This window comes from Heptranchias perlo, chromosome 9 (assembly GCF_035084215.1).
Source record: "Heptranchias perlo isolate sHepPer1 chromosome 9, sHepPer1.hap1, whole genome shotgun sequence".
In the NCBI taxonomy this organism is placed as follows: domain Eukaryota; kingdom Metazoa; phylum Chordata; class Chondrichthyes; order Hexanchiformes; family Hexanchidae; genus Heptranchias; species Heptranchias perlo.
This window is the reverse complement of record NC_090333.1, coordinates 22,426,267-22,440,505: the sequence shown is the minus strand read 5'-3', so window position 1 is coordinate 22,440,505 and position 14,239 is coordinate 22,426,267. Positions and strand designations below refer to the sequence as shown.

General features: G+C 42.6%; 1 pseudogene; it reads left to right on the top strand.

The window, feature by feature from the left end:
* The first annotated feature begins 8,891 nt into the window (after window positions 1-8,891).
* On the top strand, window positions 8,892-9,063 carry LOC137325829 (U2 spliceosomal RNA; annotated as a pseudogene).
* Window positions 9,064-14,239: the final 5,176 nt, after the last annotated feature.

Below are 14,239 nucleotides of genomic sequence, written 5' to 3'. Positions count from 1 at the left end.
CAGTTTCTGTACTGGGAGAGCAGAGAGGAAAAGCGTCACTTCTGCCGAGAGAAGCATGAGTACAGTTAGCAGCAGGACTCAGTACTACCTAACACATCAGCTCCGTCCGGATCATCACTAAAATAACACCCATCTCTGGAACTGTTACACTGCCAACGCATCACCTCATTCCTGAGTCATTACTCAACTAAAATAAGATATTTCTTTAAAATCATTACCAGAATTATTGGTCTATTAATAACATGAGGGTTTTTTTTTTAAATGTGGGAAAAGTAGAGGACGTTGGGATGGTCAAAGCCCCATTCCTTTCACACACTTTATGTAATGTGCCCCATCATTAGGGCAAGTCAGCAAACAGTATTCCCACTGATTCCAGGACATTTTATGCAAAATTGAGGCAAAAAGAATTGCATTGCATCGGGGTAGATTTTCACCTTACTGCCGGGGCGTAAAATTCCATTGGAACTGAAAATTGGGTAGTTTCTATAACGGGCGGAAAATCGGCCAGTTTTATGCCTGGGCAGTAAGTTGAAAATCTGCCGCACTAAGTTTAGAAATTCATGGTTTTATCACAGGATGTTGTGCTGATCCAAATCCCTTGCTACACATATGGTGAACTCTATCTTGTTAATTTCGTCTTTTTTTCATAAAATATACTTTATTCATTAAATTTGCAGCAATACATACAATACAGTTGTCATATCACATTCCAAACATACACAATACAGATTATACAATTTGCAGGTTACATCAAGTGCAGTTCAATGAACACATTGTACATAATTACAGTTCATGACACTCTAGGGTCTTCTAAAGGAAAGTTTTATAGAAGCTCCAGCCCCTGATCAAACAAAACTTTGGAATATCCACTTATCCTCCATCTCCACTATTCAACCTTTGTACAGATATTTCCGTGGTCCCAGTAGCACAAGAACCCAATATTCAATGGTGTATTTCATTATCACTATCCAGAAATTTGTCCTTATGACCTTCATTCCCATTCCTAATCAAATATTTGTAGTTTTTTAGGGTTCATTTGCTTACAGCCATTTGCACAGAGAATCAGAGCACAGAAACAAGCCATTTGGTTCATCAAGGCTATGGCAGAGTTTTTCTTTGCATAAACCACCTGCTTTAATCCCAGTCTCCTGCTTGCTCCCCATTGCCTTTAATATTCCTTGGTTCAAACAGCTATCTATTTCCCTTTTAAAAGAATTTATGGATTCTGCTTCAACAACATTCTAACTATCCTCTATGTAAAGATTATTTTTCTAACCTCCCCTTTAATTCTTTTTGTGATTATCTTAAATCTATGCCCATTCATTACCATCTTGATGACCAATGGAAACAATCTAGAACTTATTTACCCTTATCATAACTCTTCATAATCTTGAAGATGTCTATCAAGTCACCCTTTAACCTTCTCAGCCCCAGTGGACAAAACCCTAACTTCTCAAGTTTCTCTTTATTGAAAGGATACAGAAGAGAGCAACCAGAATGATTGAGGGATAGAGAGGCTGGATTATGAGGAGCGATTATGTAAATTGGGCATGGTCTCACTGGAAAAGAGATGGTTGAGTGGTGATATGATTGCTGCTTTTAGGATTCTAAAGGGACCTAAATAATGTAGGCCATAACAAGCTGTTTCACCTTGTCTAGAACAGCAGAACCAGAGTTCACAGCCTGCACTTGAAGGGGGTAAATTCAAAACTAATCTGCAAAAACATTTGTTTCAATGATTGAGTGGTAGATCTATGGAACAGGGTCCCTAGGAAATGGTGGAAGCAGATAGTAATTATTCATTCAAATGCAAATTAGATAGATTTCTTTCTGGGGATAATATTTTGGGATACAGTATATGGGTAATTTGATACATGACGTGGTAAGTGTAGCATGCTTGGGAGGAACAGGTGACTTTGGACCTATGGGCCCCGACATTAACTTGGAGCTGGGAAGAGAGCGGGGGGGGGTGGGGGTTTTGCAGTCCGGAAACCTAGAAGCAAGGATTTCCCGCAGGTCCTACTGAATTTCTCAAAAGGTTATTCGCCCGATAGCCATCTTGATTGTCAACACGCACAGAACCTCAGCACCACCGCGAGCTGCCCTCAATGCTATGGCCTACATTATTTAGGTCCCTTTAGAATCCTAAAAGCAGCAATCATATCACCACTCAACCATCTCTTTTCCAGTGAGACCATGCCCAATTTACATAATCGCTCCTCATAACCCAGCCTCTCTATCCCTCAATCATTCTGGTTGCTCTCTTCTGTATCCTTTCAATAAAGAGAAACTTGAGAAGTTAGGGGAGACCATCTTCCACCTCCTGATGGGCTGCCCCTTTGCGCAGAGGGTATGGAGAGAGATGCGTTGGTATCTGTCCTGGTTCATCCCAAACAGTTCGGTGACACAGGACGCTGTGCTCTACGGACTGTTCCTCGGGTTGCACACCGAGACAAATATCATCTGTGGCTGGAAGACCATCAACTCTGTGAAGAAGACCCTTTGGTCCGCCGGAAACATGCTGGTCTTCCAGCTGAAGGAGCTGTTCATGGCTGAGTGTTGCCGACTGGCACACTCCAAGGTGCAGGAGTACATGCTGCGGGACGCACTGAGGCGAGGTGCGACCTATGCAAAGGCTCTACGGTGAAGGCTAACTTGTAAGGCCACCCCACCTTGTATTGTACACCATGAACTGTATGTACAATGTATGGTGCGTAACTGTATTGATTGTACCGGGACCGTTGAATTGTATTGTATGTACCGTTGCAAATTGAATGACCCGTATTGTGTTGTTTGAAGCGTGACTTGAATTGCATTGTATGTACCATGTGGCCAAACACAATGTTAACAGGATTCTGTTTTATCAAGTTGACTATTCTGTGAGAAAAAGTTTTATCTCACCTCTCCCCTTACTTGAGCTTTGTTAACTTTGTACCCATGGCCTCTAGTTTCTACGCCCATGGCTTAAGTTAATTAACTTGCTTACATTTATTTTCACATGCTTCTCACCATTTCAAAGACCTGGATTATGGCAACCCTAAATCTTCTTTTCTCCAATGTAAATAAGATATAGGGCTGGGGGAGTGGTGTCCAAATATGCAGATGATACTGAAATAGGAAAGGAATGAGCTTTTGGCTTAGTGGTAGCATTCCTATCTCTGAGTCAGAAGGTGAAGGGTTTGAGGCCCACTCCAGGCTAGAATATGTTCTCTAAATACTGGGTTGACATTCACACTATATTATGAATGTTCAGACAATAGAGGAGATACAGCTCAGATTCATTTGGATGCTGCCTGGGATGAGGAAATACAAATGCAAAGACAGACTTGAAAAGTTGGGGTCGTTTTCATTAGAACAGACTATGGGGTAATTTGATAGAGTTGTTTAAAATTATGAAGGGATAGGGCAGAGTAGATTGAAACAAATAGTTACCAGCGATTGAGTGGTCTAGAATGAGCAGACATAGATATAAGATTAAATGAAAGAGATTTAAATAGAAAGCAGGAGAAACTTTTTTCTACACAGAAGGTTGTGAGGAAGTCTAATGCACTATCAGAATTAGTGATTGAAGCAGAGACCATGTTAACTTTCATGAATAGGTTAGATAGGTGACTGAAGCAAAGGGCAATAAAGGGATATGGGAACAGGGCAGACACATGGGATTAGGACTACTGCTTACGTTGAGGATAAACACCAACACAGATTGGTTGGGCCGTAGGTCCTATTTCCGCATTGTAACTTCTATGTAATTCTATGTAAACATAAGTTCAGCTCTCTGAGTCTATCTTCATAACTTAGAGCCCTTGCTCTTTTTTTTTTTGAAATGATCTCCAAGCATGAAGTCTTTTTGAAGGTAAAATGTTCAAACTGCATACAATCTTCTAAGAATGTATTTACTCTACAAATTTAATGTTGGTGTAATCCCTAAAACTGTGTAGTGTAAATGAAGTGTTAAGGCCTCAACTGAATCTGAAGCGAAGCAGAGAGAGTCTCACTCCACGTCGCTCCGATGTTAGGTTGGCCATGACTCCAGATTCAGGTTATAACTGCAACATCAGGATGAAGCAAAACTGCTTTGCATGGCCATTACAGTTGTATTGTAAATGGAAGCAGCATGCTATAGACAGAGTTAAGCGATCCCACAACCAATGGATCAGATCAAAGCTCTGCAGTCTGCCACATCCAGTCATGAATGGTGGTGGACAATTAAACAATTAATGGGAGGAAAAGGCTCTGTGAACATTCCCCTTCCTCAATGATAGCACAGCCCAGCACGTGAGTGCAAAAGACAAGGCTGAAGCGTTTGCAACCACTCTCAGCCAGAAGTGGCAAGTGGATGATTCATCTCGGCCTCCTCCCTAGATCCCCACCACCACAGAAGCCAGTCTTCAGCCAATTCAATTCACTACAGGTAATATCAAGAAACGGCTGAGTGCACTGGATACAGCAAAGGCTATGGGCCCCGACAACATCCCGGCTGTAGTGCTGAAGACTTGTGCTCCAGAACGAGCCACGCCTCTAGCCAAACTGTTCCAGTACAGCTACAACACTGGCATCTACCCGACAATGTGGAAAATTGCCCAGTTATGCCCTGTCCACAAAAAGCAGGACAAATCCAATCCGGCCAATTATCACCCCATCAGTCTACTCTCAATCATCAGCAAAGTGATGGAAGGTGTCGTCGACAGTGCTATCAAGCGGCACTTACTCACCAATAACCTGCTCACTGATGCTCAGTTTGGGTTCCGCCAGGACCACTCGGCTCCAGATCTCATTACAGCCTTGGTCCAAACATGGACAAAAGAGCTGAATTCCAGAGGTGAGGTGAGAGTTACTGCCCTTGACAACAAGGCAGCATTTGACTGAGTGTGGCACCAAGGAGCCGTAGTAAAACTGAAGTCAATAGGAATCAGGGGGAAAACTCTCCATTAGCTGGAGTCATACCTAGCACAAAGGAAGATGGAGGCCAATCATCTCAACCCCAGGACATTGCTGCAGGAGTTCCTCAGGGCAGTGTCCTAGGCTCAACCATCTTCAGTTGCTTTTTTTTTATTCGTTCATGGGATGTTGGCATCGCTGGCAAGGTCAGCATTTATTGCCCATCCCTAATTGCCCTTGAGAAGGTGGTGGTGAGCCGCCTTCTTGAACTGCTGCAGTTCATGTGGTGAAGGTTCTCCCACAGTGCTGTTAGGAAGGGAGTTCCAGGATTTTGACCCAGCGACGATGAAGGAACGGCGATATATTTCCAAGTCGGGATGGTGTGTGACTTGGAGGGGAACGTGCAGTTGGTGTTGTTCCCATGTGCCTGCTGCCCTTGTCCTTCTAGGTGGTAGAGGTTGCGGGTTTGGGAGGTGCTGTCGAAGAAGCCTTGACGAGTTGCTGCAGTGCATCCTGTGGATGGTACACACTGCAGCCACTGCTTCATCAATGACCTTCCCTCCAACATAAGGTCAAAAGTGGGAATGTTCGCCAATGATTGCACAGTGTTCAGTTCCATTCGCAATCCCTCAGATAATGAAGCAGTCCGTGCCCGCATGCAGCAAGACCTGGACAACATCCAGGCTTGGGCTGCTAATTGGCAAGTAACATTCACACCGGACAAGTGCCAGGCAATGACCATCTCCAACAAGAAAGAGTCTGACCACCTGGTCTTGACATTCAACGGCATTACTATCGCTGGATCCCCCACCATCAACATCCTGGGAGTCACCATTGATCAGAAACTTAACTGGACCAGCCACATAAATACTGTGGCTACAAGAGCAGGTCAGAGGCTGGGTATTCTGCGATGAGTGACTCACCACCTGACTCCCCAAAGCCTTTCCACCATCTACAATGCACAAGTCAGGAGTGTGATGGAATACTCTCCACTTGCCTGGATGAATGCACCTCCAACAACACTCAAGAAGCTCGACACTATCCAGAACAAAGCAGCCCGTTTGATTGGCACCCCATCCACCACCTTAAACATTCACTCCCTTCACCACCGGCGCACTGTGGCTGCAGTGTGTACCATCCACAGGATGCACTGCAGCAACTCGTAAGGCTTCCTCGACAGCACATCACAAACCCACGACCTCTACCACCTAGAAGGACAAGGGCAGCAGGCACATGGGAACTAAACCAACTGCACGTTCCCCTACAAGTCACACACCATCCCGACTTGGAAATATATCGCAGTTCCTTCATTGTCGCTGGGTCAAAATCCTGGAACTCCCTTCCTAACAGCACTGTGGGAGAACCTTCACCACAAGGACTGTAGCAGTTCAAGAAGGCAGCTCACCACCACCTTCTCAAGGGCAATTAGTGATGGGCAATAAATGCCGACCTTGCCAGCAATGCAAACATCCCATGAATGAATAAAAAAAAACGTACCCCAACTGTGTCCTCACAAGGTTGGAATAGCTTACTTCAATTTATAATAAAATAACCATTCAAGCACTTTCTCCAGAATGCTTACTTTATCAAAGTATCAATTATTTTTAGAGTCATCACAGACTTAATGCCTCTCACTGGAATCACTAGTGTACCAAAGTATAATTTATATCTAGAAATCATTGTTCAACACTTCATGAGTGAACCTTTATTCTACCAAGGCATCACCTTTATTCATAATCATTATTCCACCAGAAGCATCATCAACTCCATTTGGAATGGGCAGCACTTCACTCCAGAATCTCCAAAATAACTTTTTCCTAAACCATTACTCAACCTAAATCAAACCTTTCTTCAAAATTGTCAGCCTACTAAATAACTCCTCAGAATGTTTTCCACAACAAGGTATTAGCCCTGCTTGATATCATACTCTTCAGGAACTGGAGCAATGCATCAGTGTAACAATTATTATGGGGTGTACAAGTCAAAATACATCAGTGTGGCACTACACTATAGGTCCACATAAGTATATCAGCATAATAATTATTATGGGGTCTGCACGACCTTATCGGTTGAGGAACAGAATGGTATAACATTCCCACTCTGCTGCTTCAAGGCTGGATGGGGAAGGGGTAGGTTAAGTGCTCCTGTAACTCCTTTGATTCCCTCTCAGCAATGCTGTCTTTTGGTGCAGCTAATTATGTAATTTATAGCAGATAGCCTTACACTGCTGACAGTTCCAGAGAATTCCAGTTTTCCTGCTCTCAACTTTTTAAATGATTTTTGCCTTATACACGATGACGTGGAACCAAATATTACATTAGGTAGAGATGACTCTACATCTGTTATTGACAACATTGCCTGAGGTATCTATACAGGGATGCCAGTAAAATAGATGAATTTCCAGATTGTGTAGAGAAACAGTGACTGACCCTGACTGTGGAAAAAGTTCATTTTGTCAGCGTAGTGTCTCAGTGCACAGGAAGGGATTTGCACAGGAAATAGTCACAGAAACAATCAACACTGAGTAACAATTTTAACCAGCATTGGAGGTAGCTCTGTGGAAGGAAGTCTGAACTTGGCAGGGGTCCTTGGGCTGGGTGGGTTGGCACTACCGGAGGCTGGGACAGAGGAAATACTAATGCAGAGTGAACAGAAACATTTCAATTCTTTGACGTTTTATTTGTTTAGAAGCACACTTCTTTTTATCACATAATGGCTACTGAAATTATTGTCCTTACATTTCTTACATAGCATGTTCCATAGGAAAAAGAAGCTCAAATGCTATAAACCTAACGTTAAGAACAGAAAATGCTGGAAGCAGAGAAAGGTCAGTTAGCATCCAAAAAGGGAATGATAAGTGAGACCTTTCATGAGAATTTACAAAGGGTCTCTGCTGAAACATTAACCTGTCATTCTCTGCCAGATGTTGACTGACATACTTTGTATTTCATGCAATGCAAAATACATGTATTTTGTATTGCATGAATACATGTTTTCTGTTTCTTTTATTGCAGAATGAGGCCAAATTTCATATACATGTTTAATTCCACAGCTTCTTAAATGATTATCAGTTTAGGGTGATCCCCATCAGGGTGATACCACTCTTGGTAACTGTCAAATACATGAAATGTTATTGACTCAGTTGTAAAGAAATAAATAAAGCTATCATCATTGTTGTTCTTGCAGATTAATGGATTCTGATCCTCTTGGAGACTACATCTTTTAACAGGATAAAATCAAGCACCCAGTTTCATGTGTGTTTGGATGAATTTTCAATTTGATTGAGATTTTAATGTAATCTGATTTGAAATGTAAATACCATTCGGTGGCAAAAAAGAAAACTAACTTCCATACACAAAGCACAGTCCCACCAAACATCAGTCCCTCCAAACAAAGGACCCATGTGGCCAAAGACCAGGACAGCAAATGTTTTCAAATTAGTGCCTCAGGGAGAAAACTAACACTCAGAGCCCCAAGATGGCTGATCAGTGTAAAAACATTTCCTCATTTCATGCAGTCCCCCAGATTGTAAAATTAATTGGAAAGATACTGTCTCACACGCAATGGGACTTAAAGTGCATTGCAAATTGTGACAACCACCCTCCAAAACAATCATCTCCCTCATTGACATGCTGCACGACTTATGTAGGTCCTGCATTTCTGTGGGGAGAGGCAACTGTTTAGAGCCTTCCCACCATTATATACCGAGGGGCTGCAATCAGGAAAAAAACACCTCGGGCAGAATGTAAAATTCAAATTGATGTAATGAAATGTAATGTACCTGTAATGAATCTGTAATAACTCTGTAATCAATCATCTGCAGAGATTGTATCGCAATGAGGCACCCTAGAGTTTCATGAACTGTAATTATATACGACGTGTAACTGTATAGTTGGAATCATATTTGAACTGTACTTTTGTATCTTGCAAATTATATAATTTGTATTGTGTATGTTTGAAATGTGATATGAGAACTGTATTGTATGTATTGTTGCAAATTTTATGAATAAAGTATATTTTTGGAAAAAAAAATCTGTTCTTATCAGTTTAATATCTGATATGTCCCCTATTTGGGGACCATATATTAAATTGATTTTTGGAACAGGGAGATGGAATAGGGGCTTGCTCCGTCCACTCCACACATCGACCCAGTATTGCAGTGTCTCTGGGAACGGTGCACCGCCCTGTGGGGAGATATTCAAAAGGAAAAACAGGTCTTTCCCAGTGTCTCTGTATGTGTGTATGTATTATTACTGAGAATAAAGCTGATATATTGCACTTAAAAAAAAATCTCCTCTATACTGCATCAGGATCTCTCAATCAGACATCCTCCACTAAGGGTTTATCCCAAAGCTCCACATATGGTTCAGTCTGTAACACATAAATAAAGAATGTGTGAATCCTTTTAGAGATGTTTGTCTTTTATAATCTTAACAGTTACTCGCCTCAAAAATCACTGTTTTACAACTTAATATAATACTTTGATATACTGGTTTACAGAGCAGTGATTTAGCATTTTAAAAACCTCACTTCACAAAAGGATTTGAAAATGTTATTCTATAAAAGAATTTATTGCCAACATTCAGTGATTTAAGATAGTAATGTAATGAATACAACTTCACTTAACTTTTGATCAGTTTACAATACAGATTTTTGTTTTGTTTATAGCGCAGGGGGAATTAAGTGTTTCGATTTTCCAGCATAAATCTGGCCACTTCTAGTGGATATTCTGCTTTGTGTTTCAAAATGAATTACCTTCCTTCCTCTACTGTGTGGCCCTCTCTATCTCTGCCTTAATAGGATACAGGAGTCAGTTCAGTGTGATTAGAAACAACTTTTATCAACTAAATTGATTCAATTCAATTGATCACATTACAAAAATCAATCATAACGGGGGCAAAATTGGGGCGTGTAGCACCCATTGTGTAGATGCTACACGGACTCCTAAGCCCAGAAAATGGCATCCGAATGCGTGCGCACACTTCCGGCGTGATGTGCGCAGGACGCCATATAGGTAAAGGCATTTGCTCACGTGCACCTAACGAACGCTGGTAGCATGTAAAATAGGGAGATTATGACCTAAATCAGTGGGCAACGCTGATTTAAAGGGACTGCTGCTATATTGGAACTCCATGCTCCAGCCAATTCACGGGCTTAACCATGCACAGCTGAGCAGGTCTTAAAAGGCATGGAGGACCCCTCCCACCAGCGCTACTTGAAGGGATCATGCAGGAGTTATAGGCTAGATTATTATGCTGGATTATTGTTCTGGCTGCTGATGCATTTGTACCTGTTTTTGGAGTTCTCCTACGCTTGAATACTAGGACTAGGGGACATAGCCTAAAAATTAGAGCCAGGACTTTCAGGAGTGAAGTTAGGAAACGCTTCTACATGCAAAGAGTGGTAGAAGTTTGGAACTCTCTTCCGCAAACGGCAGTTGGTGCTGGCTCAATTGTTAATTTTAAATCTAAGATTGATAGATTTTTGTTAACCAAAGGTATTAAGGGATATGGGGCTAAGGCAGGTATATGGAGTTAGGTCACAGATCAGCCATGACCTCATTGAATGGCGGAACAGGCTTGAGGGGCTAAATGGCCTACTCCTGTTCCTATCTTCCTATGTTCCTATAATAAAGTTTCAATACTCTACAGGGAGTGGGCTGGCTAGCTGACAGGCAATAGCAAGGGCACTGGCAGAGTGGCAGGGGTGGGACAGGAATGCTGTCATCCCGAGCGAGGACAGAGGTTCATGTTCCATGGAGTCGCTGCAACTTGCTGCCTCCTGTTATGCGCCACCTTCTCCTGCAAGAAAGAGGGACGTGTGTCAGTGAGTGTCCTGCAAGATGTTTGGGTGATGTGCCTGTCATGGTTGAATAGCTGCAGTGTGTGTGACCTGTGAGTTGTGGGTGTATGGCTTGCAAGAGTGGTAATATGTGAGGGTGAGATGAAGCATGTGATTTGAAGAGGTGCGTACTGATTGAAAGGGTTTGTTGGTAGGTGGGTGACATGGGGTGTGGAGCAGTGGATGCAGCTAGTGGTGCAGGTAGGAGATGCCACGTGACAGTGTAACTCACTCATCTTGTCCACTCGTGTCAAATGATTGAACTTCTTCCTGCACTGCATCCATGTTCTTGGAGCTATGCTCCTGCCATTCACCTTGTGTGCCACTTCCTCCCACTGTCTCTTCAGCATGTAACCGGAGGGCCTCCTGCCCCCTGCAGATATAATATGCCCCACCATCTGTCCCCCTCTTGCACCAAGGCCTCTAATGCACCGTCCGAGAACCTTGGTGCACGCTCTCTCACAGGCCCAGCTGTATTTCAGTATATTCCAGCACAGAGTTAGTTACCGCACCAATTCCAGGTCTCCCTGTAGTCACAGCGCACCTCCCCTTTAAGAGGTGCAGGCTGCCTTCAAGTAGTGCTAGCCACTCCCGATATCGGGGCCCCCTGCTGGTTCGTGCGACCAATCAACGGTACAAAAATCACTGCAATCACCATGCAGCACGAATGTTATGTGCTGCCTGCATCTCAACGACTGGGTGTGGGTTAATCGTGTACCATGATCCCAGCGCCCGTTTTCGGGGTTAACCAATTTAACCCCCGAACCCAACAAGCTGATCCAGCAACCTGGAGGGTGGATTTTGATACTGAAAGATAATGCCCAAAATTCAATAAAATATTAAACTAAACTACAGATTCTTCTTCACTAACATTTCCGCAACAGGATTTCATGTTTCTAAAGAACACAGGCCCGGAAACCCCTCAATTCCGCTCCATCGCTGTAACTATATCAGAATGGGAGTTCTGACCCCTCAATGACCTACCAGCCTGACCCTGTTGATTTTTCTAGGGTACGGCAATTTGCATATTTTTAGCAGGCACCCCCGCCAATATGAGCACTGCTGAGGCGCCTGCTAGGTGTGGGGGAAGAGGAGTCAAACTTGGCACCTGCGAAGCATCTGGTCCTGCTGCAAAATTTGGCAAACACTTGAAATTGGCCCCTTTACAGGAAGATACATTTCTCTGAGGCCAAATGTATGTTTGTTAACCGTTGCAGGCTATGAATTTTCCTGGAACACTCTTGCTGGACTCACTGCCAGCCCAGGACAGTACATCATGCGTGTATCTTGCAAGCAGGAAGCACAGGAGGCAGGACTAGCTGGAATTCCAGTAGGTGACACCATCCCACTGGTGCTGCCTCCTTTTACTACATCAGGCTGCTAGAGGGTGGATGAAACTTCTGCCTGTCCCCAGGACATCCTGGCAATATCAGATCCCACCCCATTTTCTGCCCCTGACTTTTCCTCATTTGCCCCATTGATGCCAGCCAGCCTCCTCAATCCCTAAGGTAATTCAGACCTCTCCTGTTTATCTATTTAGTCTAAATGTGAGATTGAGTTAAGTGATAAACCCTCTGGGTCAGAATGTGGTGGGTTCAAACCCCACTGCAGGACTTCAGCACATAATCTGATGTTTCAATACAGCACTGAACTGTCAGAGGTGCTACTTTCAGATGAGATTTAACACTGCGGCCTCTTCTGCCTGTTCAGATTGATGGAAACAATGTTATGGCATTTTTTCAAAGAGCAAGAAGCTTTCCTGGTGTTCTGGTTAACATTTGCCCCTCAAATAACATCACCAAAACTGATTAACTAGCTATTCATCTCATTGCTATTTGTGGGACTTTGATCTGCACAAATTGGCTGCTGTATTTGCATGCAAAACAACAGTAAATGCACTTAAAAAATATTTCACTGACTGTGAAGCACTTTGAGACATTCTGAGGACATGAAAGGCATTATACAAATGCAGGTTCTTTCTTTCTTTTTACTACAGACCTCTCCTCCTTACTTGAATGATGATACATTCTTTCCAGGATTTCTCTTCTTTAAGTTAACACTTTGGCTCCTGTTCTTGGTTTTTGTGTTTTCTCTCAGATACACATCAAAAAGCATGAATGAAAGAGATTCAACCATTTCATCCACTCAGAACGCATTGCAAAATAAACAAGCAATACTAAATTACACTTGTCACACATACTATGGAGGTTTCTGTGTTCTCTGGAATAAAACATTTGTACCCATCATCTCCTTTCCTTTGACTTATTCATTATTATGACAGTATTTATTTTACACTTCATATAACAACATCAAACAGTCTCAACTTGGTAACCTGACAGCAGCCACTTGTACAGTTTCTAGAATCATGTCTCACTTTGCCTCTTTCATACTGTGGGTCCCACCTTAATTAATATGATGTATAGCAGAAGGATAAAATTGTAATATTTCACAAATATCTAAATTATTGACTACACCCAGTAATATTTACAAGAACAATTTCTAAGGTGATCATTCATTTTAATGCAGTGATAAAAATGTAGAGAAAAGATTTATGTTATAAAATATTAGAACTCAGGAAAGTGTAATTATTATAATTATCCATATTGAATAAATAATGTAAAATGCATTATATTGAAAAACATGAAATTACTAACAAATTTTTCTGTGTTGGAAAAATCTATAGGGCTTTTAAACCTAGCTCAATTAAATCTTAATTCCACAACTCAGTCCAAGCTAATGGGACAGATATTTCCTCTGTCTGCTGGCTGTACAGGTCCTAAGGGAGAGCTTGAGCACAGAGGTTGGGAAAGACAGAGAGTGAACCTCTAACAGAGTGAAGCGCTAACAGAGTGAGGACTTTCAACTGGGAATTTGGTGAGTGTGGGAATTAGGTGCAGAGGGGGAAGGAGATGCTAAGTGATTTAAACCAAAGCACTATAGACTAAGACTGAGCGGAGCATAAAGGGAGACACACGAGGAATCAAAACAAGGCAAGGAGGAGCGCCGAGGGTAAGTATTTAGTTCATTGGTTAGTGTTTTTAGTGGTTATTGTTCTTAGTGGTTAGTGTCTTTAGTGGTTGGTTAGTGTATTTTAGTGGTTAGTGTTTTAGTGTTAGATAAACAGTAAATTTCCTTAAAGCTAAACAAAGAGTTTAACTGTAGCTATCATGCCAGGATAGTTGGGGCCCATTACATGCACATCCTGTGCCATGTGGGAACTCCAGAACACATCGTGTATCCTGGAAAACCACATGTGCAGGAAGTGCCGCCAACTGCTCGAGCTCGAGCTCAGAGTTTATGAGCTTGAGGGGCGTCACTACAGTGCATGCGGGAAGCTGAGAATTTCGTGGATAACACATTTCAGGTCACCCCGCAGCTACAGAGAGTTCAGGCGGAGAGGGAATGGGTGACCACCAAACAGACTAGGAGGAACAGGCAGGCAGTGCAGGAGTCCCCTGCTGGTGTGGCACTCACAGACCTGTATTCAGTATTGAATATCAGTGAGGGTGTTGACAACTTG